Consider the following 5,211-nt stretch of genomic DNA (forward strand, 5'->3'; position numbering starts at 1 on the left):
TCAGAGTCAGGAAACAGATGATCCCTCTCACTGCCCATCTCAATGCACAGAATTTCTAGGCCACATCACAGAGAGGGGACCCTGGGCAGCTCGCAGACTCCAAGCTGAGGAGACAAAGCTGAGAGTCCAAAAAAACCAAGGCAGGTGCAGAGTCCCTGAGGGAAGAGGGAGCTGCACAGACAGACAACCCCAGGGAACTGCAAAGTATCCAGCAGAGTACTGGTCAGCACAGGTGTGTGCAGAAATTATCAGAGCCCAGGAAAGAAGCCCCAACAGGATCAGACAGAAGAACACCCAGCACCCACACAGAGCCAGAATAGTGTCTCTTCCCACCTGCCAGACTGAAAACCTCACAAACCATTGTTACCAAGTCCAAACTCATTCTGCTCACTGTACGACAAGCCAGTAAATCGGGAGACGAAGTGTTGGGCAAGGAATAACAACTTTATTTGGAAAGCTGGCAGACCAAGAAAATGGCAGACTAGTGTCCTAGAGAACCATCTTCCCAAGTCAGAATTCAGGCCCCTTTTATACTACAAAGGGGAGGGGGTGTGGTTGGTTGTTGTGAAATTCTTGATGTTGGAATCCTTTGTTCTTGCAGCTGTCCATGTAGGTCAGGTCATGGTGTTCCTGCAAACCAGACAAATGTTATTTTCTGTTCTGCAACTTTTTATCTTTATATGCATACCCTTAAAGGTCAGAGCCTTGAGAATGGGCAGTCTTGTCCATTTCAGGCTCTAGGCAACATTCTTTTTATGAAAGAGAACCGTCACGACTAAGCACAGGAGCCAGAGCACAGAGTTAGAGCTAAAGGAACAGAGCTAATATGGAGTCAAATTTGTTCTTGTCTATTACACCATGAGGCCTTAGGTAGAGTTTTGCTTCAGCAGTGGGGAATAATTAACCGTAGAATAAATGTAGCTCTAAATGCCCCTCAGAAAGTTTAAAGGCCTGATCTGAAAGGATCGGTTTCTTAGTAACTTAATTGTGTCCCAGACAAAGCTCAAAAATAGATCCAGCACACAAGAAAAAAAAAGTAACAATGTCTAGCATCCAATAAAAAATGAGCACACATGCAAAGAGGCAGGGAAAATGACCCAAAATGGGAAGAAAACTCTATCAGTGGATGGAGCGCCAAAACATGACATATCAAACTTGACGGGTTGTAGACAAAGCAGTACTTGGAGGGAAACTGATAGCACAAGACTAGGTTAGGAAAGAAGAATCCCTCAAATCTGTGATCTCAGCTTCCACCTTAAAAAAAAATAGAAAAGAAGAGCAAATTAAGCTCAAAGTAAACAGAGAAAAGGAAATGTTCAGGGCATAAAATCAATGGAATAGAAACTAGAAAAACAAGAGAGAAACATCAGTGAAATTAAAAGCTGTATGGCTATATGGTCTTCTTTTTTTTTTTTTTTTTTTGGAAGATCAATAAAATTGATAAACCTCTAGTTAGATTGATCACCAAAAGAAGAGAAGATTCAAATTACTAATATCAGGAATGGGATTTATGACATAATCATAGACTCAACAGATGTTACAAATAAAATAAGAAAATAGTGTGAAAATTCTGAGGCCAGTATATTCAACAAGTTAGATAATGGGCAAATTCCTTGAAAGATAGTATCAACTCTCACTCAAGAGTAAACAGATGACATGAAAGAACTTGTGTGTATTTTTTTTAATTGATTTTTACTTTAAAATCTTCCCACAATGAAAACTCCAGTTTTTTTTTATGGGAAGATGGCTTTATTACCTAATAAAAGTCCAGATGGCTTTATTACCTAATATTTAAGGAAAAACTAGTACCAGGTCCAGATGGCTTTATTACTTAATATTTAAGGAAAAACTAATACCAATTATATATAAACTCTTCCAGAAAATTGTAAAGGAGGAAATACTTCTCAACCCATTCTAAGAAGTCAGCATTATCCTGAGAACAAACCAGACGCATTACAGAAAAAGAAAACTGTAGGCCAAAAATGTTCCTATAGAGATGAAAGCAAAAAATAAGAAAAAAGAATTTTTAAGTCAAACAAAATTTTAGCAAATCACATCTAACAACATAACAATATAATCCATCATGACCAAGTGAGTTGTATTCCAGGAATGCAAGATTAGTTTATGATTTGAAAAACATCAATCAATGTAATTTGCCATATTTGTAAATTTAATAAAGAAAAATCATAATAAAGTTTTTTTTAATTATACTTAAAACATTTTCAAAAGCCCAACATCCATTCCTCAGAATAACTCTCAGAAAACCAGCAATAGAAGGAATTTCCTCAATCTGATAAAACACCTCTATGATAAACCTATTCTTCATAGTACAATTAGTGGTAGAAGACTAAATGTTCTCCCCCTAAGATCAAGATCAAGACAAGGATGTCCAGTCTTACAGCTGCTACTCAACATTTTTCTGGAGGTTCTCGTAAATGCAACAAGGCAAAAGAAAGAATTAAAAGGCATAAAGGGCATTACATTACAATAAATCCAGGATTAACCAGAGAACAGTTACCAAAACTCCCAGCTGACAGTAATATCTTTCCAGTGTACCTCCACTTTTAGAAGTAACAAGCTGAAATAAAAATAGCTACCATTCATTGAATACCTGCTATAAGCCTGGCATAAATTGGCACTATGGATATGTGACCTAGAAGCTTTATTAAAGCCATAAAAAGAAAAAAAAAAATCTTAGTAACCCTGTTTCACTGATAAGGAAAATGTGACTCACGTGTGTTAAGTGACTTGCCTGGGGTCATTTAGTGGGTAGTAACAGTGGGGTTCCAATTCAGATGCATCTGCTTTTAAATTGCTCACTGAAAGCTAGAATTTTTTTCAATAAAGCTTCCCCAGAATGACCCAAAATCAGTTTCTGCCAAATCAGGTATACTTACAAAATTTGAAGCTCCTAGTTAATATTTTAAGTCCTGGGTTGCTATTAAGTTTCATGCATATACTAACTCCTGCCTAATAAAAGTAGTTGTCTGGAGTCTTGTACGAAGGTCCATTGTGCAGCTGAGTTTGAACAAGTGAGAATGATTGCAGACTGGATTCTAATGCTGTTTGTATGTGCTGGGATTCTCCAGAGAAACAGGGCCAATAGGATGGACAGATAAATAAAGAGAAAGAGAAACAGGAAGAGAAGAGAAGGAGGAGGGGGATGGAAGGGAAGGAGAGGAGAGGAGGGAAGAGAAGAAATTTTCAAGGAATTGGTTCACATGATCATGGGTGTTGGCAAGTTTGAAATTTACAAGGCAGGCTGGCAAACTAGAAGTTCAGGCAAGAGTCATGCAGTCCTGAGTTCCAGGACAGTCCAGAGGCAGAATTCCTTCCTCTCCTGGGGACCTCAGTCTTTTCTCTTAAGCCCTTCACCTGATTAGATGAGGCCCACACATTATGAAGAGTAATCTGATCTAGCCAAAGTCTACTGATTTAAATCTAAAAATTACTTTCCCATAATGAACTAACCTGCAAAACAGAAACAGGCTCACAGACATAGTAAACAGTCTTATGGTTACTCAGGGGAAAGGGGGTGGGAAGGGATAAGCTGGGAGTTCGAGATTTGCAAATATTAACTACTTATATAAAAATAGATAAAAAACAAATTTCTTCTATATAGCACAAAGAACTATATTCAATATCCTGTAGTAACCTTTAATGAAAAAGAATATGGATACAAATATATGTATGTGTATATATATATATACATATATATGTGGGTGTGTGTGTATATATATATATGACTGAAACATTATATTGTACACCAGAAATTGACACATTGTAAATGATTCTACTTCAATTAAAAAAATTAAATGACCTTCCCAGCACATCTAGACTGGTTTTTGACCAAACAACTAAGCACCATGGCTTAGCTAAGTTGACACGTAAAATTAGCCATCACAGTCATAGATCAGAAAGATAGTATTCTGTACAGCAGTGAATCTCCAACATGAGCATGTTTGGGAGTCTGCTGCAGGGCTTGTGAAAACACAGACCTAATAACTCTTCCACCCAAGTTTTACGTATCTTGATTCAGTTCAGTACAGACATTCTGACAATTAGTGCTGTTGGGGGCGGTGGTGAGGGGCTGCTCCCTAAGGAGGCAAGTTCCCCATGAGTCAGGGGAGTACAGGCTGGAGGACGCTTAGTGGAAATTTCAAGAGAGAATTCAGAGAGCAGATAGGATACGTCCACTACTCCCACGCTGTGAAGTTCCAGGAATGCCTAAATTCCAGCCCAAATCCCTGGGATGAAGCTTAAAAGGAAGAAACAAACTTTAAAAAAATATAAGAAGGTGCCATTGTTATTATAATTATTATGGATATCCATTATTAAATAGTACCAATCATGCTCATGCATCTTCTGTACAGAAATCCAAAACCATGTCATTAAAGCTGTTTCAGGGTCTCAGTAACTAAGTAAGTAACTGAATGGATGAACAAACTAACAAATAAATAAAGTCTACACCTTTAGCAAAACTGTTCCAATTTGGATTAATCTGGAACTGAATGTCACATTTAATTCTGCCAAGCCCTGGCAGGGCCCCCAGGCAAGGAATGGTTTGCATTCCATCAAGAAAAGCAGCTTTGGGTGCTAAGGAACCAGGAGGCTTAGTGGGGCCCTACTAGGGTGGCTAGAAGGTACTGTTCCTCTGGATGGGCTCATGAATGAGTGATAAGGCAGTTCCCCACCCCCACTCACATCCCTCAGCCAATGTTACTACTAGAAACACCACCAGCTTCTGCAGCAAAACAAAACTACATTTATTCCTGTGCAGCTGTAACTCCCACTGTACCATGCATGACCCAAAGATCAACTCTAGGACTCAGCTCCTGCTTTCTGAGAATGAGCAGACATAGCCTTCAACTTGGAGCCAGAAGACCTGAGTTTCATACCAGGCTCAGCCCTCGGAGGACTCCGTAATTTGGGCAAGTCAGATCACCCCTCTGAACCTTTGTTTCCTCCTGGGTAAACAAGGCTGAAATTCCTGTCCCTGTGTGCCCTGCAGAGGGCCTTCACAATGGGTTACTAAGATGCAGCTTCTCACACTGTTCAATATCTATAGGACACGCGGTCCAAAGAAAGCACTGGACCCAGCTTACATGGGTCTGGTAATATGTGTCACAAGAGGGCCGTGATGTCAAGGACTGCAGTGAATCACTCCCGAAGATTTTGTGGCTATGTTTTGTGTTCCTGTATGCTGGCTCT

General features: G+C 39.4%; 1 long non-coding RNA gene across 1 annotated transcript in view; it reads right to left on the reverse strand.

Moving 5' to 3' along the window:
• Positions 1 to 436: 436 nt before the first annotated feature.
• The window catches only part of LOC135321812 (uncharacterized), a 35,539-nt gene continuing 30,764 nt past the window's right edge, over positions 437 to 5,211 (reverse strand). Inside the window, exon 3 of the long non-coding RNA XR_010381899.1 lies at positions 437 to 630. This is a non-coding gene — a long non-coding RNA (uncharacterized LOC135321812). The remainder of the gene's footprint in view (positions 631 to 5,211) is intronic.

Source organism: Camelus dromedarius, chromosome 8 (assembly GCF_036321535.1).
Source record: "Camelus dromedarius isolate mCamDro1 chromosome 8, mCamDro1.pat, whole genome shotgun sequence".
NCBI lineage: Eukaryota > Metazoa > Chordata > Mammalia > Artiodactyla > Camelidae > Camelus > Camelus dromedarius.